Raw genomic sequence first — 27,471 nt, 5'->3', positions numbered from 1 at the left:
CTCAGGGGAGTAGTAATATTACATATTAATGTTATTAACAGGTACAAAAGGCGGCCGTTACTTCTCTCATTTAGCAAATTGCTTCCGAATGACGCGCCTCAGAGAGAACTCGATCTGAAAGTTTTAGGGGATCTGGGAAAGTTGATAAGCCTTCATTGCTACTACTTCACAGAGAGCACTGACCTTAAGTTTGACCAGAAACCTTTGAGAACGAGCCTGATCTCTCAATACAAAAGAAAACTTCTTTCTCAAGCCAACTGTCAAAGCAAAATGCCCGAAGCTTTTGATCTGTTCGAAATACTCAAAACCAATCAATTTAACTATAAATAGTTTCCTGTAAACTGCCCAAATATGTCAAACAAGATCGCTGTCAAACTTGTCTACCCCAAAATTGACCTCTACTTTCGAATGGAACTTAAGAGGGTTTGAAAGGTGCTATGAAACAGACACAAATCACAGCTGCAGCACCAGTCTAAGTAAATATTGCTTAGCTCTTTCGGTGGAAAACGAACAGCTAAAATTGATTAGGGATTTACTAGAACAATTACCCTGCTCTGAAATTAAAAAATTGAGCGAAAAACCACTGGAACCGAAAACTTTGTAAAGCATCCATTCTTTAAATTAGCGAATACCGGCTCTCAGCGTCAGAAACGAAGCCGATGATAAAGGTTCGTGCAAAAGAAAAAGATTTTTTTTTGCATTTTACAACTTCCATCAAGTTAAAAATTAACAAGATAATTGTGAACAAACTCAGTTAGCTAAGTATGGTATTTGCAAAAGCACATGAAGCCATCATCAAAACGGATTTAATTATATTAACTCTTAGTAAACCCATAGTAACGAACGTTTGACCATCCAACTACAACCCATCCGTGGCATGGAGCGATGCTCCAATTCATATATCCATTATTAAAAAAAATGTAAAAAAAACTTCTAATAAACCGAAGGGGATGAAACTGAGAACAATTGGTAAAAGCAAATATTTCAATAATAGCCCAAAAAAGCTAAAAAATTGGAACCATTGATACTGGAAAATCTGAAGCATTTACGGATGCCCAGAGCAGCTATTACCACAGTTACATAACTTACCGAAGAAATAACTTGTCAAGCGCCCAATGAATACTACGAAATATGAAACAATTGGTAAACCTGCTTTGGCAATCGAATATCTTGTGTCCGCAACTATTTTATAGCCAGTGTGTTGCTATATACAGAGCGGCGAAAAAAGATAGTCTAATCAGCTGCAATGCGGTATAAGCTATACAACTGTTGTAATCGCAAAAAGGGGTGGATTAAAAAAAATACAACACGGTGATTACCGGCCTCAACTTATTCAACAACTCGGCTTTGCCTCAGAAATTGTAACTTATCGATGTCGATAACAACCGTGTGATGATATTCATTTCCATCTTATCTGGCTCGGAACAACAAACAGCAGCTCAAAAACCAATGTATAACCTACAGTAGCCGCCCAGATATTGAAAACTGTTTGCATTCTCAGCAGCTCATAACAACGTTCGAATTGCTCTCCAACGATTCGTGGGAGCTCAAGAATATTGGAGCCGCCTTCACAGGGGGGGGGGCGAATAAAATAATTATGGCGGATTCAAATGACGTCATTAGAGGCTATTGTATACAACTAATTAACTTAAAAAAATTAAAGAGAAAAATACACCAATTTCTGCACACTTTTCATTTTACTTTTAGTAGTGAACTCTTGCCACTTGATTTCAATTGCTGACACCAGTGGATGAGAGAGAAATTTAGCCACGCAAAGTCAAGGGCGCAACAGACATTAAAAAAGTCAAAACGGTCAAGCAAAAACATTGCATAAAAAGACCAACCCGCGCACAATAATTGCTTAAAACTTCGTTCGAGAGCAATTAATTAAAGATACGTCATGAAAAAAACTAGTTCCATAATATGAAAATATTTTAAAGCATAAATGTCGGACGGCTTGCACGTCCTAAGTAAACAAAAATTTGTCGATGAACTTTTGAATGAGCTTGAATGATTCGAACTTTAGAAACGATATTTAAAGAGTCTAACATTGGAGTAAACAAGTACGAAATACTGACAAACAAAACTATTCAACCCAAAACTAGTTATACGAGTCTAAATAATGTGATATTTTATTGTAACATTATTCAACCACATGAACCTTCATCTATGGAACTAGTTTAACCGAAATGCTATTTAATAATGAAAGTTATGTAACATTTATAAGCTCTGTGTACAAAATACCTACTTAAAAGTACCATTCGGGAATTATAACTTCTTTTGATCAGTTGTTGTTGAAAACGCGCCTGCGCATCCTGAAACACCTCAAGACCCAAAAGTAGACTCATTAGATGGTGACAGTAGTGGGATTCGAACCCACGCATCCGAAAATACTTCGTCCGAGAGCAATTAATTAGAGATACGTAATGAAAACAACTAGGTTCATAAAATGAAATTTTTTTAAAGCATACACTAATTGCAGCAAAAGTTTTTTTGTCTCTCTCGCTGTATTAGTTTACCAACTATTTCAATGAGATATCGATGAAACAGCGAATGTTTCTATTTTTCTCTGTTTCATATCTCTAGCTCTAGTAGAAATGAATAATTTGTACAGCCTTGCTTTTCATAAAGAAATAAAAAGGTTAAAATTATTACTGATTGAGATGATTCCGATTTTTAAGTAAAAAATGATTACACAGAATTACCTTACATAGAAGTTTATTGTTTATTTTTATATCTTGCGAGGTTCAATATAATAAACGGATTTTATTTTTCGGTCAAATCAGATCTCACAATCTTTAGCAGAGATTGAACACCTCTCAAACTTAAGCAGGAAATACCGATTTTAGCCCGTTTTTAAGAGCAGTAGTAAACCAAAGTCGACTTTTCAGATGTAGAAAATTTACACTAATATGATAATATCTGTTACTGAAAGTCGACTTCTATGAATGGTGAAAAGTCACCTGTTACAAAAATTGGCTTCTGCAAACAGTACAAAATGTTGCCTACTATCAAATACTAGAATACTAATAAATTTTAACACCCCGTAAACCTAATAATCTGTCCTAAAAGAAAGTCGGAATCCACTGCAATCAAAACTGTGTCTAGGAAACCTCAATCCAATTTACGGCTTGATTTGAAACACTGATAGTGGTGTAAAAATATACACCCCTAAGTTGTTGATACAACCAACAAGATTGACCAGGGACCTACATTAAAATAGGTTCATTCCACTTTTAGATTAAACAGCGCACATTTTACAGCGCGACTTTGTGTCTTGGTCCAAATCAGGCAATTCATGAACACCCGGGGGAGTATAAAGCAGGGCACGGGGTATATTAGAGACAAATGGGCAATTTGGGAAAAGTTTGTTAGGTGTTTGTGTAAACAAGTTGGCCTAATTGTATCTACAGGAAAAGTTAGTTCCATAACATAACACTTTAATATCACCTGATAAATGAACATTCACAATCAGCAGATGATTCAATAACTTGATTAGGAATTCGGGCCAAAACACCCAAATTGGGCAATATAACTGGATTCCGATGTTTTGCTTCTGGCGGAAGACGAAATTTTAAGGCTTTGAAGTTGCGTTACTGCAGTGTTCAGATTATCCGATGATCCTATAAATAGTTACTACCATAGATTATTTTGTGATCAAATATGACCTAGGCTCATTTCCGCATTTCCTCATTTTCGAAATAAAATTTTTGCACTGCTGAGAAAAAAATCTTTGCAAGTAGACGAACCGAAGCGTGGTTTTTAGCTAGCCAGTGACAAAAACAGCCAACAATTTTTTACCTCAAGCTATTTCTGGTTCGAGGTATGACTCTTTATAAATGGTACAGATACGAGGCTCTGAGACATGCGGAAAGTTCCAAGGTCCACAATTCCATGTTGCATGCTCCAAAGTTAAAAATGTATTTCGTATAATTAACGTTACCACCAAAAAAAACAGACAGAAAAAATGTAAAACTAACTCTGCGAATTCTAATTGTTTCACCTAGCTGCAACGTCGGTTTCCCTGTAATAGAACTGCCCCTGTTAAATCTTGTTAGGGGTCCAATGTTATTGCAATATTGATTGTTGCCAGTTAGTTTGGTTCCAATTTATTTTATGGTCCTTCGCCTGGAAATGACTGGACAGTTACAACCCATTTATACACAGTCCTAGTTCAACTAACCAAAAATATGACAAGGCGCATTGACCGAACACCAGGGAGGCACAGTTACCAGTCAATTCATTTTAGGAAAACACAAGATTAAACTGTAAACTTCATAGAGCAAAAAATCTACCGCAATCCACCGATCCAATTGGATCATATCAAATTTTCATCTATTTCTTGTTGCGCGCATAGAAGTCGACGACCTATTTTTTTTTAAAAAAGAAAAGTTGCGACTAGCGAGTTTATTCGGCATAGTGGTTCTCAAAATTGACGACTCTAAGCGAGATGGATTCATTCACACTGCAAATAGACAGAGAAATGCCTTTTCGTGCTTGCGCACTTCGGCTATTTGATACAATCGGCTACATGTGTGGTCACGTGACTCGCGGACCTTCGATTTACAAAGTGGAAGTAACTTTTGTAAACATATCACACAACTACATTAACTAACTCCCCTTAAGATCTCTCTCCTTGTCTTCCCTTCCATACTATCAACTCACTCCCCTAATATACATGACACTACAATAGTAACCCATGCTTTCTTATATCCGCTCCACCGCCCCTGAAAATTGTGACTAACGTCTTTCTCAACTTCGCAGATATTTCCTACAACCGCGATTCCTTCACGTCGTGTCGCCTGATACGTCACGCCGTTTTCACTGTTGTTTCAGACAACTTAACCGGAAAGCGATCAATCGCAACGGACTTCTGCCTTCCAGGCTTGAAACTTATCAAAGTGAATTCTAGCCGAACAGCGATTCCTGTTTCAGTATTCTTTATGCCCTTAACAAGTACTTTGAAAGCCGATTCATTATTCTCAATTAAATCATAGAGACGCAAAATAGTTACTCTAAATTAGATAAAAGAGTGTGATCCTACGCTAAGGTAAACTTGGGCCTAAGAGAAAGTCGTCGGTTACAGAAAACAAGGAATTTAATACGAAACCCACTTAATAACAAACGGGTTTTCAACTTGAAGTAAACAATCAGGGTAGCCGTTAGCCAATAAAATAAACAGTAGTCATGATTGCCCATGAAAGTGGAGTGATTTGGACGACACGTGAACAAATCTGAGCTAAGCCACCAACAATGCAGACGGCCAATTAAATGAAAGGAGTAGTAGCCCTTAGTATTTTGGGTTACAACTTTGGCGCTTTTATCCAAGGCCCGACACACAAATTTAGGGAACAAGTAATTCCCAGATCTGGGTCATATTTGATACTACAAAATGGTCTGGCGCCTTACCAATTATTAATTGGGTTCCCGAAATCTGTTCTCAAAACTAAGTGTGTTCTACCAAGCAAACAATCGAGAGAACAACTTATACTTAAATTCACTAGCCATAAAAACGAGATAAACAATAAACGTGATTTGCTTTTTCTAGCTTATCAGTTTTGATCAGACGCAGTATTGATCTTTTTCTGACAAAGCGCAACTTAAAATTGGAAAGAAAATACAATCACTTCAGCTTCTGAACTTGTGCAAAACCTTGTGCCCAACTACATTCTCTAATTTGCTAAGTTAATTAATTTAATCCTATGACGAGTCTTAATCCTAGATTCATAGCCTCAATTTCCTCAATCCGTCGCCCATTTTAACATTCATGCTCCTGCTAATCCACGCTTGGTATAAATACAAGAAAACAGTCAACAGGTCTGCAATTTAACATCTCTCGCGGATCGAAGCGAATCGTAAAAAAAGATTGGAAACCTAGAAGAGAAGTGCAGAGCTGAAAAAAATTCTCGGGTTAGTGGTCAACATTTTTTCAAAATCCGAACAATTAATCGATATAACGATATATAACCGACTAACATCGGGCGAATTGCTCTCAAACGACCTGTTGGCTTCGTCAGTAGCTAGCCAATGGGGTGGGCGTGCACCGGGGGTTGATGGGGGCAAGTGGGGTGGGGGCAACAGCGGTGGTCTTCAAACTCTAAAAACAGCCCTTCACACCATAAGTTTCCAAAACAGTTTCTGTAAATAGTATAATTGGATACTAATCAGCTGAAAGCATCTAAGAGAATTTAATGCCCGCTGGGCGCTACATGTTCATCCCGTTTTTGAGGACGAAAAGCCAAATGAGCCAGACGAAAAATCGGTCAAGCAAAAAATAGCACTAAAAAGACCGACAGGACTAATAGAGTTGCTACAAACTTCGTTTGAGAGCAATTACTAAACCAACAGATGAAATTGGAACTAACAGTAGATGCGAAAAGCAAGAAGTCCAGAATATGATCGCGACGGTTTGTTCCCTGCAGCAAAAAAGCATTCAAAAGCGAAATTGCAGTCAAAGTTTAAGGGAATGTTAAAACAGTCTATGCTTCAGCAATTCAAACTTGTACCATTAAAAAACATCAGCTACTTCAGAAGTAATTTTAGCTCTAGTCTAGTGTTAGAAGGTTGAGAAAGAACAACCTAATGTGCATAAGATTAGTTTGACATGAAGCTCTACTTGTTCAACGTATACTTGGCTAGAAAAATGAAGCCTTGAAGAACAAGAAAGAACGTGAGAACGGGTTATAAGAGATGACCAAATTCGAGAGCTTAAGACCAGTTGGTGGGTAGCACACTAGGCTTGCAAGTAAGAGACGCTGGTTCGAATCCAGTACTGGTCCATTTTCACAGTAGATGCACCTGCACAGACCCCTAACATTTAGATTTGAAATATTGAACAAAATAGTAGAACATAAAAATTATTGTAGACTCCTAAACTTCAAAAAGCCGGTCAACTACCCAATTTTCAACTTAATTTTTTGAGCAATTTATTTCTCTATATTAGTCTATTTAATTATCCTCAGAACATTAAACACAGCAAAATATATACAATACGAAATACTCAAGAACGGATAGGCCAGAAGGCCGACAGAAAGCTTGTAGAAGGCCGTCAAAACAATTTTGTAGAAGGCTTAAACAGTGGGGGGGGGGCAACGATGGGATGGGGGTTTTCGGCTGCACGGGGCCCTTACGGCCTGAACGATGTGCAGGGGTAGGAATTGGGGGAGGGTTGAAGTGAGGGGGGCTGATGTGGAGGGGGGGGGGGGACGGAGAGGGTATTAGTGGTGAGTCAACTTCTAAGAACCGCCCTTCACACCATAAGTATAAGTCTCCCAAACAGTTTGTGAATCCCATACTTGGAGACTAGTGAGCTGAAAGGCTCTAAGAGAACTTAATGCCCGCTGGGCGTTACCTGTTTATCCCGTTTTTGGGGACGAATAGTCAAATGGGTCAGACGAAAAATCGGTCAAGCGAAAAATCGCATAAAAAAGAGCGACAGGACTAATATAATTGCTACAAACTTCGTTTGAGAGCAGTTAATTACTACGCATTTTATTTGAGAGCAATTAATAACCTCTTAAATTCAAGGCCTTATTGTTTGCAAAACCATTGATGTTGAAAAATGTTGAAACAGTAGAAGGCTTGTAGAAGCTTGTAGAAGGCCGTCAAACAGCTTGTAGAAGGCCGTCAAAACTTGTAGAAGGCCGTCAAAACAATTTTGTAGAAAGCTTAAACAGTGGGGGGGCAAGAAGGCCGTCAAAACTTGTAGAAGGCCGTCAAAACAAAAAAAGCTTGTAGAAGGCCGTCAAAACAATTTTGTAGAAGGCTTAAACAGTGGGGGGGGGGGGGCAACGATGGGAGGGGGGTTTTCGGCTGCACGGGGCCCTTACAGCCTGAACGATGTGCAGGGGTAGGAATTGGGGGAGGGTTGAAGTGAGGGGGGCTGATGTGGAGGGGGGGGGGACGGAGAGGGTATTAGTGGTGAGTCAACTTCTAAGAACCGCCCTTCACACCATAAGTATAAGTCTCCAAAACAGTTTGTGAATCCCATACTTGGAGACTAGTGAGCTGAAAGGCTCTAAGAGAACTTAATGCCCGCTGGGCGTTACCTGTTTATCCCGTTTTTGGGGGCGAATAGTCAAATGGGTCAGACGAAAAATCGGTCAAGCGAAAAATCGCATAAAAAAGAGCGACAGGACTAATATAATTGCTACAAACTTCGTTTGAGAGCAGTTAATTACTACGCATTTTATTTGAGAGCAATTAATAACCTCTTAAATTCAAGGCCTTATTGTTTGCAAAACCATTGATGTTGAAAAATGTTGAAACAAAAAATTAACCGTACAAACTATGCAGTAAGCTATTATCAAACCCAGAGGAGGTTCCTTGACACATAGGGGTGAAAAAACTCAAAAAATGTCAAAAAAAAGTTTGAAACGCTTGAAAATTAGTATAAACTTGCGTGTTTTTGTTTGGAGTACCAAAACATATAGCTCTACAGATGGTCAAAAAAGTATATCTCGTAAAAGACCTTTGTCAACTTTAACCAGCCTCACTTTTAGACTGATCAAAAAAAACTCAAAAACTCCTTAAAATGGACCTTTAACCTTAAACTACGGCCTTCCCAGTAGCATCACCGCACTAAGCACTTGAAGGACTACCAAACGCGGCTAAGTGCCTCTAATGAAACTTAATGCTCGCTGGGCGCTACCTGTTTATCCCGTTTTGAGTCAAATGGATCAGACGAAAAATCGGTCGAGCAATCAAGAAAAAACACAATTCACGCAGTGTCCTTCGCACTATTTAAGACATTAAAGATGAGTAAAAAATACTTTGAATCAACAGTTTCAAATAAAAGAAACAGTTACATAAATCCTTTCCAATTGAATGTTTTCCTTGTCCTTGGTAAAAACATCTCTAAAAGAATTTGTCTTTATAACTATTTCACTAAATCCAATTCCTAATCAGGAGCCTTAACACTCGTAATCTCAAGAAAATTAGCACACTTCCTGCACGTTTTTGAGAAAAAAAATCGCTCTTGATGAAGTACTCAGTCTACTTGATGCTGTTTGAGCTCTCAGCCCATTTCGAATTGTTGATATTAAGACACATTCAATTTTCGTAATGTAAGCTGGACCTAATCGTATACAGCGTGAAAAAGTTTGATCAAAGCTTAGTCTTTCCTTCAGAGTTATAAATTATGAAAAAATTACTCAAATTTCAAGAGCTTTCAATGATAATAAAGATGAATATCTCTGCAAAGATTTCGATAGGCCAATTTGACAAAAACAAAAAAGTCGGGCTGACAAAGAGTTTCTAGCCCAAAGTAATTTAGAGGGCTGAGACAACAACGCTATTGTCTAAACAGTTGAATTAATGCATGGACAATTGTAAAAAAAAGTTTACCTACATTTCATTAGTATCATGACGACAATTTCGTTTAGGTCGAGCCAAAAATCGATAGAACTTGTACCAGAAAACAAAAAGAGTATCAACTAAAATGCAAACTATAAGTACACCTCCAACCTCGTCTCAAAATAACATGATTAAAAAGAGCCTCTTATTTCCTGTTATGACATCGGTACAAGTTGTTCTAGAAATAAATCTAACTTTTATTCTGACAATTCCTCCTCTCCTTAATATCTATAAGTGAAAGGCACCATCTATGATCCTCTATTAAAATAAAATCGACTTCAAATTTAGCCAAGGCAGATACCGCGAAGCAGGAAAACTCAAACTAAAGTAATTCCTCAACCACTGAGCAGTCCTAGCTTCAGAAAATCAAGAAGAAAATGTCTATTCGTGTGCGGTGTTTTTGAAGGTATAACTGCAAAACTATGGGCGAACAGTGCATGTTTTTAACTACCATTTTTCAATGATGGTTTTGTGTGCGCAGGCACTAAAAGTCTTCGCTTTAGATTTTCAGCGGAATGGAGGGGTCAGCTCCATCAAGGGATGATGGACTGACAACTTCTTTTAATTTAGTAAGTACACAATTGTTTTTCTCATTAATAATTTCTCAATGATCTGTCGAACAACAATAGCTCGGAGTGAGTGGTATGTTAAAAATTTAACAAATTAGGCTTGTTAGGCATGTTTCTTTACATCTGAATAAACTAAACAAACATGTTCATAGAATGAGATTTGCAATAAACGAAATTTCATGTGACATCACAGGGCGAATGGGTGGTATATATTTGCGAACATCTAGTTTCCTGCTCATTTCTTCTATCCGATTACAAGGAACTAAATTTCTAATTGCGTATTCTGAAAAATCACTGCCTAAAAATTCTTTTCAGGCTTTTGGTTTTGGAGATTTGAAAAACCAGATTTATGAGATATGTCGCTTATCAAGATAACAATTTGTTGAAAAACCATAAGAGTTTCGAAATTTTTAACCTTTGCAATTTTTGGGCTTTTTTGAATCAGAAAAATCTCTGATTAAGTGGCTCATTGTTTTGAGATACTATAAAACTTATTATGACACTGTGTTCGCAAATATAGGAAAATGTTTGCATGAACTGCAGTCTCAAGCATATTTCTCAAAAGGCTTTCCACTGAAAGAAAATTGACACTACATAGTTTAATTGGTCAATTGAATAAGGCGAGGGGTTGCAAGTTTCACAGCTTCAAAAAACAGTGCGCCAAACCAAATAAATTTAATAACAGAAAGCCATCATGATGCTATTATACGGTATGTTAATCGATACGTGCGTGTCTCCAATGATTTTAATGGTGATAGAATTTAAATTTCTAAGAACAGACTAAGAACAATTGAAACAGAGCTTATGTCACTTAAATTTTTTTCGCAGATTGAAATTCGGATGTTAATCTTGCATGATAGTCATCGTCTTGCAAGATAACCACTTTTTTACAAGAATTTTGCAAGATAACCACCTGTTAACGACTGGGGTAATATGGTCTTGGCTTAACTTTGTTTTGCGGCCATTGAGTAACCGAAGACACTTCATACATAATGAGCAAACACATTCGTCACTAATAATTGCTCATGCAATCAATTTACCTTTTTCCAATTTCTTACTCTATTTCGCACTCCAATTTTTTTGCTCTATTTCAAGATCTTTCGCATAGAATAAAGGTAAAAAGGATTCAAGCGTGTTCATTGGGAAGTTTCAAATCAGAACAATTATAAACGTCAACATAGCATTTCAAAATGTAATTTCGTTAAGCAAAGATCGGTTGCAAATCAGGTAAATCTAACTTTGGCAAAGGGAAATGGAAATGAATAGCAAAATGTTCACTCAGCCCTAAAACGGACGCCTTGAAAAACTGAAAACAAAATAAAAGTACTAACCAATTTCTCTTTCTCTTATTAAAGATGCTACACTAACATCAAGAGCCGAATGCAGACAATTTAGTAAACTCAGACAGCGTAACAAAAACAAAATTTAAATTTCAAACAGTTGCAATATCGAGGATTTGAAGTCGCAACTAGGAGTTTGTTTTTACTAGAATAACTATGTTAACGACCCTTGTCAAAAGCAGGTTAATCGGTCTGGCGTGTGCTAGTGCGTGCAACGTGAAATGTCACAGCTTTGGAATTCAAGATGTGCTAAAACCAAATACTTTTTATGACACATTAATAAAAAATGTTTTCACCAAATCAAAGCAAACCCAAATACAACTCAGGGTGATTTTGCTTATTGACAGGTCTGAAAATTGTGATAAACAAAACAAACTAAACGTAGGCAGTGTAAAAAATAGAAACTATTTTAGTGAAGGTCTGCTGAGCAAACTTGAGTTTAAGCAATTAATCAATAAACAAACAAGAGAAAATAGTATTTAAGCAATTAGTCAGAATAGCAGCTCGCGTAATTAAAAGCGTGCCAGATTAAACAAACAATTCTTTCATCCTTTAAAAACATTTCAATTACCTGGCTTTTTATATATCCGACGACTATTTTGCAAAACGTGTTTCAATCAGAGTAAAATCACAATAAAAATTCAAAAACGACGAATAAAATTTGGTAGAAAATAACTCCAATGAGACTAAAATTCCAAAATCGATGAATTATGAAGCGCTACAATCAACTGAAGACCAAGTTTGCAACAGCGTTTTAATATGATCAAATTCTAGTTATCACATTTAGACATCTATTAATAAATGCGAACAAACTAACTAATGTGTCTCAACTCATTAACTCATCAATACAAGGTTGTGTACAGGGTCATTAACCTGTGAGACCTACTGCGATAATTGCGTGTACTGGTTACGTAATAAGCACCTTGCTGGTGATCATGCATAGCACCTACCTGAGATACTCACAGAAACCAGGCACTTAATGGACTTAGACATGTCATGTTTGCTCATCAAAGTTTTATCAGCCTTGAGACTAGATAACTCAAAGAACAAAGTTATTCAACGTGAAAGTTTTGAGGTATTTCTCATATCAATGCAAATTAATATAATTGTAGAACTATGAGACAGTTAGAAACCCAAAAGGTTTAACTCAGGCTGAGGAAACAGAACAATTCAGTCCTTAATAAGATATAAATCAATTCAACGCTCAAAATATGAAGCCCACAGAAATAGAAAAACAATTAGAATCAGATTGCAATATTAAAACTGGGAAACGCAGTGTTCATTAAAGATCAGAAAAAATTGGTTTGTATTCTTGAAGATACTACAAGAAAGATCAATGACGTGCGTTTGCATAAAGTTCCAACGGAATAATTATATTAACTTCTTCCCACCAGGAAGGATGTTTCTGCAAAACTTAAAATTCTAGCCAGAAACCAAATGGTCTAAAATATTGACAACAAAAATTTTGGTATGAAACTTTAGAACAACAAGGAGGCTCGGTAATGTGCGTTCGCACATGATGTTCCGACCCCGCCCATCCACGTTTTGATTTATTAGTCTACCAAATGAGGAAGAGAAAGAAATGGTTCAAAAACTCTCATATCTTTCAGCAAACAGTTAAGTGAAAAAACAAAGCTGGATTAGAGAGCCAACGAGACTTGCCAGCAATGAGAGTACTGGAAGAGACACACCCAAAGACAAATACTAGCAAACATTAATTCCGACCAAAACTCGATGAATATATTTAAAAAACAGAAAATAACAAAATGATAAGAATCCGATAAAATCGATCTAAACAAATCAACTTGTACTCCAATAAAATTTTCTTAGATAAGATATAATACCTTTCAATAATGCGACTGGGTGACAGGCAGACAATAAAGAATTCTCATTTTCTGAAAAAAACCAATTTCAAATTGATTGAAACCACTTCGTATCAACTCGGCTCATTAGGGAGGCTAATTTATACGTGAAGCAATTCAGACTTGTCGTTATCCGTAATATGTTGGACGGCTGCAAAACTACCAGCGCCAATTGGGCCAACCGATTAGTGCCATAATCTGGAAAGTAAACAGAAAACTGAGAACGAGCGAACATCCAAAAATCAATTTTTTTAAATAAAAATGCGTAGTACCAAGCCAAGAAACCATTGGTTTAAAATAAAACAAGAAAAAAGATAGAATCTTGGTTCACTGGAAAGAGGATACTACTTATGGTTACAGAGACCAAGATACAAAATTGAAAAAAAAAATATAAAAGTGACAAAGCTCAAAAATACTTTACAGAACCATTAAAGACTCTACACTGACAAAAGCGATTAAAAAATTGCTTTGATCTTTTTTGATTTTAACTGGGCCTTCTAGGTAAAGCGTCTTTGTGGAAAAGACAACAGAAAGAACCACAAATACTGACCAGTATCGAAAACACAAAATTCTTATAAAAACATATCTAAGATCTATAGACATCTGTTAAAACATAACCCACTGCAGAAAGAATGTTTAGAGCAACAGGAAATTGACTAGTTGTGTCAATGATAAAACTTAGTTACTTGTTGACGACAAAGATAACAAAAACTGGAATAACAAAAATGTTTTCTTTGAAGAAAATAATTGAAAGTCTTCAAAACCGTTAACTATAAACTAAAATCAGGAAATGGATTCAGTTAAAGAAATCCTGGAAGCATTCAAAACCTTTGATTTTCATAAATATACCGAACGACAACAGAAAGAACGACATTTAGAGTCAAAAACAAAAAACTAATAAGTTTTGTGAGAGCACGGATCCGCATCCGTTAAAACTGTAGGCTAATCATTGAAGTCTTTAAACAAGTTATTTTGCGCATTACTTCAATGCCAGCTGTAACAACATTTAGTGTGATAAGTTGAAAAGAGAACAATCAACAACCTCAGATACAGGAAAACATGCAAATATTAGGGAAATACAAAATTATTTTCTTAAAAAAATTAATTGAAAGTCATTAAAACTTTTAGCTCTAATCCAAAATCAGTAAATCGATTCATTTAAACGTCTATAGAAGCAATTAGAATTTTTGATTGACAGGAACATGCCGTATGAAAACGAAAAGAACCCCAATTAAAGACAAAGACACAAATCCAGGAAATTTTGAGAGAACGGCGCAGTCGATAAAACTATCAGCTGATCACGGAAATCGTTCAAAATGTTTAGTTTGCGCATTTTTCAATGCCAGTTTGAGCTATAATTAATATGATTGGTTGAAATGGGAATGGATGACGACCTCAAATACAGGAAAACATGCAAAAACTAACATAAAATTCAATAAATTTCGTAGTAAGAAAGCAAAAAAACATTATTTAAAATAAAACCAATGTGGTGAGTATTTTTTCCTCCGCTAGGAATAAGTTTTGTCCTGTTTAAATTGAGACCAAGATACATGTGGACAGAAACAAGATTTAAAATTGACAAATTTCAAAACATCACTAACATTCTCTTAAAGCAAACAAATTCAAAGTCATGAGAGTCATTAGATAATAACTGAAGGCGTAGTATAGGCTCACCTGCAGCTCTTCATGAGAACATTGGAACCATTAAATAAAAAAAGTAGTCATGGGGCCACAAAAAATATTACAAGTGAATCCAGAAAAGGAAATCCTTTAAAATTCAAGAAAATACACTTTCAAAGCCATAAAATCTATGAGCTTTTCTCTGTAGACAAACTCTACCTTCATATGGCCTTATTTTGTTGTAAATAGGATTGATAGTCAATGATTGGACCGTTATTTGAAATAATTCATGTCAGTAATCAACATAAAAACAAAACTACGAAAACAAATTTAAAAAGACCGTGCTCTAATATAATCCGAATAATTACTGATTTTAAGAAATCATGATGAGTTGACCCCTAGCCCTGATTTTTCTAAGTGTCCAAAAATTAATTAGTCCATATATTTACAAAACAGATCAATTATTCGATAAAATATTTCAACAAACCACAAAAAAAAAAACAAACCACACTTTGTATAATTTTTAGCTTAATTTTTCAAAAACCGGCAATAATTTAATTCCAGAAAACTCCTACCGGAAGCAAAAGTACAGCTGTCTTTTTAGGGGTTTTCAAAGATGGTGGCAGCAGATGTTAGGTCTCTACTTCTGGCAAATTTAAACGAAGTAGGAAACAAAAGCTTATTTGGGGCTTTTTTTGAGTTAAAAAAGTCTCAAATTTGAAGCATTTAGCAAAAATATTAACCAAAAAGCTCGATTAAAACAAATTGGCGAACCTTCTTTATCCTTAACCGTAAAGCGAATAACATTTAAAAAAAATTTTAACGAGTTCTAGCAAAATTAACTAAAATTTGGTCAAAAATTACGGAAAATGTGAATAAAAACAACGGAATTCACTCTATTTTTCTGAAAAGTTTAAACCTCGATAACTCCCAGTAAAACACAAAAATCTTTTGATTCGATATTCTACGCTGGACGAGCTTTCTAATGATACCAGTCTCAACTCTCTACGATGAATATATTGATCGGCCAACTTTGTCTGAACAAAAAAAACCCATTTGTGTATATAGTTCCTACCTCCACATGTGGGTCGGAACAATAACTGCTATTGTTACATTCCAAAAAAACGATGTCTTAAAAGCGTCAATATCACCCACTCGTTATCGCAAGTTTACAATAAACCTTTTCGCATTGAAAAAAACTTCAACAATTATTCTGCTTCACTTCAAACTATTTGAATTTTAACAATTGGACTTTTGGGTAGGTGACCTTTTAATTTAGTCTTCTTCTCTTTAGTTGCACTTCTCAAAAGGTATGCCAAAGAATTGAGTTTGCGATAATCAAGTACTTATGAATTTGCTTCATTCCGAATACAAAAATTTCAGGTGCAAAAAAATTTGGAGGCTAGTTAGGACATCCGTAATCCTACACGAATTAAAATACGTCAACATTTACTTCAATTACCTCAAAAATACATACATTTTACTTAACGCAACTGACAAATCGCAGGATAGCATGCACAAAGCAGGACAGCATGTGCAATTGATCATATTCAACAAATTTGTTTAAGAGTGCAAAAATGGCAAAAAAAAATAACAAAAACATTGAGTTACAACTAAGAAAATATAGATAAATCGTTTTTTGCATAAGCTTATCTGGGTAAAAAAATTAAATGATCATATTCAACCTAGAACCAGAGCTCAACGCGTACAGCAAGTAACAAGTACAACCAAATTAGGCTTGAAAAGATTTTCACCGCATTTTTCTGGATAATCTTTTGAACTTAAATGATAGCCGAAGAGAAGCTTTCATTGTTTCTGTGATAAAAAAATTGATGCAGTCTAAAAATTACCATTTTACATCTCTGATCTCAAATTTTAAATAGAATAAGTCGCAAGAGCACGCCTTCAACTTTAAAAATCTTCACATAGTTGTCAATTTGAGTGTGATCAGCTTTTGGTTTTTAACAATAGGTTGCTTCAGGTAACGTTGTTAGAGTAGTTGTTGACAATAGATAACGAAAACACCAAAAGGACACAGGTCTACTATTGAAATCAAATATTTCAATTTAACGCTGAAATTAAAGTAGCTATCAATGTAATTTCTCTCGAACATTTCTCTCGAACGTGATAAAACCAAACGTGATAAGAAATGGCGCAAATTATTATTCAATATGACCACTGTATTTATTTATCATTTATCACATATACTATTTCATCAACTAAATAACATTTCATTTACTATGATGACAAAAAGCTACGTAAAACTTGATTGAGGGACTGAGGCCTGATAAAATGGCAGAAGTCAACATCTTAAGATTTCTGTCCCGCTTAAACAACCGATAAGTAAAACGATCTGACACTATTTGCCAACTGCCAGTTAACGTAATGTCGGATTTTCCTAGATAACAAAAAATCGAATGCGGTCGGATGAATTGCTCTCGAGCTAAAGGGGGCAATTTATTTTAGAGGAGGCAAAGCTAACAAACGTTTTATTGGTGACCCAAAATTTCAGACCCGAGAGGGATTCGAACTATCGACCCCTTGCATGGGAGACTCATATTTAAACCACTAAGCTTTTACGGATTTAATACTTCAGCTCTTAAAATCGCCTTTATGTTAACAACAAAAGTTATTGCGGAATTCGATCAATTAAGGTGACGCAAAATAAAGACTTCAAGCGTGAAAAAGTCACGCTAGGGCAAATAATTTTGGGGAACAAAAGCGCAAAAAAGATCAAGCTCTCAATTAGTTCGAGAACGATTAAAAATAAAACAACCCACAATTAAACCTAAATCCAGGAATCCCGACGAAAAACTTCAAAAATAACATTTTCGAGGCTAATAGTCTGCGAAGAACACCCAAAACTGTTTAAAAGAATCCGTAAAAATCAGTAAACCATCAACTAAAAGATCTATAATTTTCATGGAACTCATCAGAGCGCCCCACAACTCTTCTTGATATATTAATGAACTTTCTCATTCAAATAAATTGTTCTTTCTGCATATAAAAAGAATTTATTTATCTGATGTGAGCTGATGTTAAACAATAATATTAAAACAAGTAATAATAAACTCAGCACCAGAAGGGACAGGCAACGAGGCCGTCAGGCCAGCATAAAAACCTGCCCTAAAAGAATTTTGAAACTAATTTTGATCATTTAAAGACATTTAAATTAACTATATCAATTTACTGCAGAAAAAAAATCCTAACGTTGCATATAAAGAAATTAAGTTTATATATGAGACCACGTTTTGGATCCCTGTCGACATATAATTCCAGATTTGCGAAAAAATGGACCAAAATTTCTTGAAGAAAAACAAAGAACTTTGAACCCTGACAATCGATCATTTATTTTTGGGCTGCATCAACGTGACAAAAAGCTTATTAGATGTCCAGATAAGCGTAACGTTTCAGGTTATCCGAATGCGATGAAAAATTAAGAAGATGCATTTCCAACAATGAGGCTCGTTAATGTGCGTTTGCAAATGAAGTTCCGACCCAAGCTGATCTACATTTTTGACTCAATTGTCAACCAAACGAAGAGATAACCAAAAAGAGAAGTTTTAAAATAGATGAGTTTTAAAAAAATACTTCACACCCAAACTACTAATTGAATTCCATAATGCCATGCCTCATTACAGCGCTCACAAGATCTGCCAGTGAAAGGACTACGAGAAAAAAAAACAAAAAATAAGCAAAACTTCAAATGTAACGGCAAAAACTCAGTATCTAAATGTAAAAGCACCTAGTAAACGACGTCAAAATGCAATCAGATGAAACCTTAACTGCAGAAATTTTCTTAATCTTAAGTATACAGCAGATGGGACTTTTCCTTAATGAGATTAGGTAACAAGTAGAAAGACAAAAATAATGAGGCCAAATTCAAAAAATCTATCAACAATTAAACCAAATATGTCAAACGTCTTAAAAATCATTAGCCTTTAACAAAATAATTCCGGCGAAAGTTACTAAAAAGTCATTATTAAACTGATAGCACCTGTCTTTGGGTAGACTAAGCCATAGAAACTGATTAAAGATGCCGAAAGGCTCAAGAAATTACAAAAAAATCTGCAAATTACTGAAGCCATTCAAATCATTAGTTATTATTTAAATATTGTTTTATTTCACTTGTTATCTATAGTAATTGATCTAAAAACAAACTTAACGATTAAATAAATTCACTCGGGCCTCAATTGAAAATAATTGGGCACTGTTATTACGCGAATGTGGTAAAAGAAGAGAAAAAAATACAAATATTGACCACACAAAACATTTATGAAAACCCATATTGTCCCACAAACAAAACATCAATTACGACATAATATTAAAAGAAAGTTTACTTTTTGAATTACAAAAAGTTGGAAGGGACCTCTCAATGATGAGAAAAAGTTACAAGTTGACGAAAAGAACCACAAAAAAATACAAAAAACTATACAAATAACAAAAACAAAAAAACAAAAAAAAATTGAAAAGGAATAATGTCAAAAACTTTAATACTATTTGCTATGAACTGACTGCATAGAAAAATATCATTCATTCAATCCTCAGTTAGTAGCTTATGAGAACTCTGAGCTTTTTACACTTACAAAGAATTAAAAGAAAACGGCAAAAACAGCAAATTATAAAAAAAATGAGACGAAACGAAGCCATTAAAAAAATGAAATTTTCAGTACAAACATTTCTTTTTTCAATTAAATTGTTCACAACAATAGCATTCTTCTTTCTTTCGCTATCAGTATTCAAAAAACCAACAAATATGAACAAATATTTCAAAACCACGAAATCTTTGAGAAAACCCGTAGTAATAACTCTTAAGACTATGAAAACAATAACAATTACAAGCAAAAACCAAAAAATTCATTAGAAAAGTGCGAGAAGAAAAGTGAAAGCCATTTAGTCCACAAGCTTTTCTATGAAAACTTGATCCATGATTCTTTTAACGTATTCTTTGAACTAATGGGAACTATCAACATTAGGATAATGCGATAAGATTCCAATTGGAAAATTATGAAAAATATCCAAAAACTAAAAACATATAAATGAAAACTCGTCGGATCAATGAAAATTAAATTTATATAAATAAAAACTCGTCGAAACAAGTCATAAAACCGCTAAAGACATTAAAGATAAAACAGCTAACCAGATAAATTTTGGTTGCAGTAGAAAAGACAGAAAACCTGTCATTACTGAGACTGACTTAGAGTTTGCAAAAATAGGTTAAAGACCGGCTAACGTTCAGAAAAATATTTCAAAAAATTGTTTCTGAAGTCTTAACAGTCATTAGCTGTACACTCAAAGCGCTAGATAGGTTCAATTAGAGCTCTTTAGAAAGCCTATTGCACTTTTAGTCAACGTGTCTATCGCACAGTACTTCGAAAATTCAGTAAAAGAAAATCAAAGGTTCATTAAAAATTACGAACACTCAAGAGTCGAACAATTATATACTGGAATCAAAAGAAGAAAGAAGATATAACATTGAAAATTTATGGGCAATTCTTAAACAGCGAATACCAGAACAACATTATGGGAAAATTTCGATAAAACATTTACCGAAATTTGGAACAAATGGCTTCTGACGTCATTAGAAACTTGGATTAAAAACTATGCTACCTGTTTACTAAGAGGTTAAAAAGCAAAGGCTTAATGAGGCGCTACTAGAAACTAATTTGAGCTCCAAATATTCTGATATTCGATGTCTCTGACCTCAGTTAAAGTTCATCAGTTGCTCTTAATTGTTTGGTACCATATTGTATTTAACCGTTTTGGTTTTGCTCTGCATTTAAATTTGATCAAATATCAAAGCGAAGAAAAACAAACACCACCAAATAAATTTAGAAAATAATCAAACTCGTTATACATAAAGTGAAAAATATTACCAAAAATTTGAAAATGAAAGCTGCGCTTTCTCCCGCTCTGCTTGCGTTTTAAATGAGCGATGAGCTAAAAAAACGAGAATTAAAAGTTAAATTCAAAATCAGGATGATTAGTCAATACTTTGCAGCCGAAAAGAAAGCTCAAAAAGTGAAGTGAAAATCTACGTCGAATACGACGGACACTAATAATTTTCGCCATCCAAAAAGCTTTGAACTGTAGCAAACAGCTCCATATTTCCGGTATCACGGATCAATAGATATTAACTTGTTGAACTCAAAAAAGCAAGACTTTTCCTGCTGATAGCTCTGATATATTTGGTTTACCAATTTCAGGAAATATGATCGAAAAACTTCCAGCCAACTCAGAATTGTTTTTTCTTCAGGTTTCTGATAAGATAGATATCTGATAGCTTGAAAAAAATATCCGGCACCCAGATTAAAAAGAAAACTTTGGACCCAACAGCACACTGCTGTACAATTCTTTCTTCTCAATAGTCTCTAAATAAGAGCATTTCTAACATTTAGAAATACAAATTTTCATTTTAATTCTTTTGCTAAGATCCTATCAGAAAAAGTTGGTTATTATAGCCGCTCGCCTAAATTTTGTGTTTGACAGGATTAAGAGATCTTTAATTTGTAAAAGGTGCTCCAGTTCTACTTGAAATTCTCGCGGACTCAGAATTCCAGTGAACTAGTCTTTGTATTTGTGACACATCAACAAACTGATTTAATTGATGAAGCGTAACTGAATCAATATGGATACTTCAAACTTGGTCCAAATTTCAGAAGCAACTACTTGGCCCTTGTTCCCAAGAAACCCATTTCAAATCTCAAATCTGCCAGCCAACTGACAAATTGCCACTAGTTAAAAGCAAAGCAACATTCCAAACTCCTTTTGCTACATTCTAAATCTTTTTGAACATTACCTCCCCTTAGTTATTGTTCGGATATAATTCAATTCCAATGAGGAGCTACAAAACATTGTTATTCAACGTCTTCTGTAAACCAATTTTAAGTCTTCCAAGTTATTTAATATCACTATCCTCCCACTAACTTACCATTGGGATTTAACCCGATTAGAACTAGCCGCGAATTGATTGTGGAAATGAACTTGATTGACAGTGTAAGAGAGGTATTAATCCTATTTAAGCCCAGAGCATGCTCATATCGACAGAGACTCAAAACAAACTACCCACAATTGAGAGTCAAACACCTCCCCTAGCATGAGGAGAAAGGCAAACGCCCTGTCCAAACATACGCAGAACAGTAATACCACAGACTTGTTGGTTTACACCACAAAGCTCTGTCTATTTTGACAAAATTGCGTGACTTGCGCTGTCTTTCAAAATAAAAACGTCTCTCTGCAAAACATAAACGATGTTTAAATTTCAAACTACAATTTCTCAATGCCACAAAAATTAAACAAACAAGGGTCAAGCAGTATACACGAACTGGTTAAGAGAAAATCAGACAAATAAAATAAGACAAATATTTTCAATCATTTCTGGGAAAAACGGAATTGGTGAACTATAATCTGCCAAACCGCAGAAAGAACAAGCGATAACTTCGGGTTATTTTCCATATAAATGGTCTAAACGTTTATCGCAAAAAGCGTAAATCAAAGTTTCAACAACGCTTCACGTTGTAACCAAGTTCTAGGTACGAAGCTGCAAATAAATTTAAAAAAACTGTTTTATACAAAAAAATTTTTAGAGCCTCGTTTTATATGCAAATCGTGCTTTTTTTTTTAAAAAAAATGATAATTCACAATTTATAACCATAAAAACAACTTCGGTTAAACATTTACAAGGTAAGAATCACTATGAAACCATAGAAAGTTTGGTCCTAATACTACTAATCGATATCATGTAATTCAACCATTTCGCTATTTATTTTTATCGCTCAGTTTAATTTAATTGTTTTTCATTGCAAATTTCTATTTATAAGTTTTTTTCTGAAAAACTATAACAGTTCGCAAGTTTTCTCTCATGTAATATTTTCCAAGAATTTTGAAACACGCCCCTTTGTCATTCTTGCCTCTAATTTTAAATTGCTATAATGAATAAAAAATTTTTTAAATCATGTAAAGTTTAGCCGGTAAAATTTTATTTCTCTGCACTGTCAGTTTTTTTAGAAGAAACCTGAAGACACTAATTTTTGGTTTATTATTCTCTGAAATGATGAAGCTGGCAATGATTGAAAGATTGCACTGAACAAAAATTCGCGATCAAATACGTCACTTAAAAAACAATTCTTGCTTTTGCATCTCTGCTCCGTAGACATATTCTGTTTCTCTATCTGAATCTTACCACCTTCGTCAATCCAAATTTTTGAGCTCTCCACTCATTGGCCGAAACAATAGAGGAAACTCATTGGATGAAACAATAGCGTGCACTCGATGAAGGACCGAAGTTTAGACACCAAAACATGTAGTCAAAAAGGATTCCAAACGTAATTACTGTTTGCTGTAATTATGAAAAGAGACTTGGACGGAAAAGAGATACTGCTAAAACAGTGCTCTGGAAAATCCGCATGTGCTCAAAAATTTCTGCTCGTTTTACGATAAGTCGTTACGCGTATTTTTTCGGTTTTTTTCGAGCAACGGCAACACAAACTTTCTCTCTCTCCGTTCTTCATTTTTATTCCAGAACCAATCGACAGATTTTGGAAAACAGATCAAAAATCCTCTTCGTGTCGTAAAATTATACAACACCCCAAACAAATCAGATTCTTTGAATTGTAAACACAAAAAAAGTCCGACGATAACTCCGCTCAGTGATTGCTTTTGCAGCTATTAATAAAGGCTAACTGCAGAATTTATTGAAAAAATATAGCTTCAAAGTTTTGCAAAAATGTTCTCTTCACTGTTTATTCTCATGAAACCAAATAGGACATAACGAAAACACTTAAGAGTTTTATGATTCAGTTTATCATTGGCGCTTATGACGCATCAAGAACATTTTTTACATCGCTCGGTAAATTAAACGCGAAAATGAATTTGAGAACTTCAAAATCCAAGCGAAGTCAGAGTGATATTACGCACTCGTTTCTGGAGCGAACAGGAGCGAATGACACTGTTAATCTTTAAACACTGTTCGATGGTTTTTGTTTTATTCCCCAAAAAATGCTAAAACACAATCAAAAAGCCACGCCAAAAAGTTCAATCTGTAGAAATTTTTGCTGACAAAACCAGAAGGAGTAAAATTTAACTGATTCTCAAATCAAGGAAATTAACAGGAAGTTATCAGATATCTATTTGAGTTGAAACTATTTCACCACGCACAAACAAACACACAGGTTTCGCAGGATTTTGACACATGGAGAAAATTTTCTGGTTTTACACAAGAATTTTGTTTGTACGTGGTCGAACATGTGTGTAAATAAACTTGCTTTTGCAATGTTAGACTGTTTTCTTTAACTTTAGTGTCCTCAAGGAATTAAGAGATCAAGATAGCTTTTTATTATAGTCGTCAGCGAAGAACAACTATTGAAATACATAAACGTCTGAGGGCTAAACCTAAACTTTTTGAAATTATATGAGTACCCAAAAATTTATGGCACACTTTGTTTTTGAAATTCCTGCTGGTTTAAAAAACAGCTAAGATATTATTCGGTAAGTTAGTTGGTCCCCAAGTTTGATGCGTGTCCTGTGTGTCAAATTTGATTAACACTTTGCGTGTAAAGCTCTGAAAAACAAACAAAACACTGAAAAAAATTGACAATACAGAGAAAATTCAACTTCTTGTTTAGTTTGATGTGTAACATTTAAGTCGACTTTATCACTTCAAATCAATTCTGAAACTATTTTCTATTTTGAAACACTTAAGGTTTAAAGAAAAGGTTTTTGGCTAAAACACCTGCCTTGGCGGAAAACTTCCAACCCCTACGAGCGAGATAAGTGGCAAAACAGGTGCTGGAGGGCTTAAACTGTCCTTTCTGCTAAGATCGTAATTAAACTTACCTTAATTTCCTCTTAGATTGAAGGCGAATTGCAAAAGTTTACTACTTAAGATCAAAACTAGCTGAGAAAACTAAGTTGAAACAGTTAGACAAACGTTTTGATTTGCTTCAATTTTCTTTCAAATCAAACTTATCTCTGCAACCCGTCACTACCCACTAAGCCAGCTGATTAAAACACCAAACAATGTTCCAAACAAGTGTCAATCAAATCCCCTGACAAGACACGAAGACTTCAATCCTGCAAAATGCAGGAACCTGCAGCTTCAAATTAGCTTTTATTATCAAATATCATGGATTAACGCTAACCTATTAGAACTGACGTTCCATAAAAGAAGTTAACCGATTTGATCTAAAACGAAAATGCAAAGGAACTAAAGACAGAGCTTACTTAAGAAACAGCATTAGAGGAACGACCTCAAAATTCAGATCTCAGATTTTCATCTCACTAGCAACTTTTTTGGTTGTAAATTAAATTAAGATAACCAACTGATTTTAACTTTATACGTTCTCAGCTAAGATATATAACTAAGACATTCAACTTAGATAGAACTCAGTTACAGAGTTGAGGTCGCTTACGAAGTATTAAAACAAATCATTTAATTTGGTCCCAGATTTCATGGTATTAATCGTTTTCTGAGTACGGCAACACTTTCACTGTCAGGGTCTAAGGTAACAACAGTAGTCAACTTGTTTCAAATATTTAGATATAATTCTATAGAATTATTACTCTGTGGTTACAATATTACCATAATCTGACCACTCCCAGCATATACACTTAGCACAAAATTTGATGAATGAAGAAGCTGCATACTTCTTAGACCTAGATCTAATGACCAGACAAAATGAAATTATATCCTTAATTTATTAAAGTATTAGTTTATTTTCACTTTTGCTGAGATAAAAAAATGCAACGATAATATTAAGAGTTCGAAATAGGATCACGCCATTCCTAAAAATACTAAGATATTTTTCAAAATAGGTTCTTCAACAAACAGTAAAGCACTTTTCAAAAGAGAAAATAATGAACTCAATAATTTTCCGAACTATCGAATTAGATTGACTTTAAAACAAAAATGAGGTACTTCGTTCGATTGATTATCGTTGTATTTAATTAACTAATTGATCTTAGATAAACTGTACAATCTAAATTTTCGCACCAACTGAGAAGCCGATCCACAAAAATTAACGAACTATTTGAAAAATGTCTGTTCTGAGACAGCTATTTGTTTTCTTATCCGTACGGTAGACATTGTGTCAAATTTACTCTTTTGTAATGTGATATCTGTTTGTCCTCAACAAAAATTCAGTTATTGTGCTTATTTACACTTTCATTCCCTAAAAATTTGAGCATTCAATTTTACTCGGTACACTTAAGGCACAATTAGACAGAGACCCTATCCATATAATCAGGACAAAACGCGAAAAAAATCTTTGATTAGAAATCAAACAATTTTCGAAGCCATCAACCACATTTTTGATGTCAAATTTGTGTTACTTTCTGAAAATACACAGATTTATCAAACTGATCAACATGAGGTTTAGTCCTAAACAAGGTCGAGGAATACACATATGAAATAACAAAATAGACAACAAAGACTCAGTTTCAACAGAAGTTTGTGCAACAAACCTCGCCAGAACGATGCAAAAAATGAGTCCATCCTAAACTTTTTAGGATGTTCAAAACCTGACAGGCTCCAGAAACTGAAAGGCTTAGTAATTGGTTTTCCACAAAAAAACCGGTCTCCCAAACTCAGAACTCTGCGACTCAAAACATAAACTTCAAGATTAACAAGACAAAACATATTGAAGACTTTAATAAAGAACAAGTTGATAAAAAATAAAGCGGCCAAGAACTTTTGTACTGCCCAAAAAAACCTAGCAGGAAGATTGCCAGAAAATAACTCCGATCGCTTCATAGACCAGTTGTCAGAAACGAATGAACAGAAAGAATTTGTTAGTCAAATTGTAGTGACATCTGAAATTGATTTATACTTCAGATAACCCTCAAAACCTTCAATTAGGTTTAGATGACGTCAAATCATTTAATTAAAGTAAACGAAAATCAATTTGAGAGAGGAGAACTCATCTTTTTGAGAAGTCATGAGCGACCGAAAACTATTCGCGCGAATGACCAAATTCGCTTCAATATTTGTGAAAATGACGCCATCCACGCAATTCCGTAAAAATATTACAAGAATTTAAAAGGGATTCGAAGGGGAAAATACGTCATAGTGTCGTAACAAAAATTTTGACAACCAAATAAGAAACAGTCACAAGAATTTCGGAAATGACTCGAGGAGTCGGCACTCCTGAGGATAAAACTACCACATCAGAAAAAAAACGATTGGTCTATCACAGCCTACAGAAAAAAAATCCCACTAAAGCACATCCCAATCGAAGGAAACAGCGCACAAAAATTGACCAAAGCAAAAACGATCTCAGACTACTGACAAAAACGAAAAAATATATAACCGACTAATGTCAGAAGAATGACTCCCGAATGACAAGCGAGGTGATGGCTTTGATCGTCGCTAGATACATACAGGCTATCCCCAGAGCGGGAGGATGAAACCGGTGCAGGGGCAAAAAGAACGATGGTCGTGCAAAATTGTCCTGCAAACCAACAATTTGCGGGTCCTCAAACGTTCCTGTTCCTCGGAACCTTTGATGAACCGTACACTTGAAGCTGATTAAAATTAAAGAGGATTGCACAGACAATTAAGGCTCTGTCTTTACCAAATTATCCCGTTTCTTTCAACAACAACTCAAATCACTCCAGCGAGCAAAATAACCATCTAGAACGGTAATGCACAAATATTGCATCAGAAACGGGACACACGTTTACATTAATTCTTTCATTTAAAAGCAATCAAACTTTATTCTAAAGCAAAAG

General features: G+C 34.9%; 2 protein-coding genes across 3 annotated transcripts in view; both read right to left on the bottom strand.

Annotated features, from left to right (window-relative positions):
* LOC142345776 (uncharacterized) overlaps positions 1–24,680 on the bottom strand; it is a 29,883-nt gene extending 5,203 nt beyond the window's left edge. The window contains exon 1 of one of the 2 annotated variants that reach the window (XM_075398100.1): positions 24,580–24,680. The gene's annotated coding sequence lies outside the window, so the exon portion shown is untranslated. Of the gene's footprint in view, positions 1–11,254; positions 11,574–24,579 lie in introns of those variants that run through there. The other variant, XM_075398099.1, reaches the window with a different exon arrangement.
* The window catches only part of LOC142345385 (protein arginine N-methyltransferase 6-like), a 140,197-nt gene that overhangs the window by 30,445 nt on the left and 82,281 nt on the right, over positions 1–27,471 (bottom strand). The gene's annotated exons all lie outside the window — the stretch shown is intronic.

Source organism: Convolutriloba macropyga, chromosome 9 (genome assembly GCF_964194025.1).
Source record: "Convolutriloba macropyga chromosome 9, txConMacr16.3, whole genome shotgun sequence".
Taxonomy (NCBI): Eukaryota; Metazoa; Xenacoelomorpha; order Acoela; family Convolutidae; genus Convolutriloba; species Convolutriloba macropyga.
The sequence above is the reverse complement of the archived record's forward strand: the minus strand, read 5'-3'. Positions and strand labels throughout refer to the sequence as shown.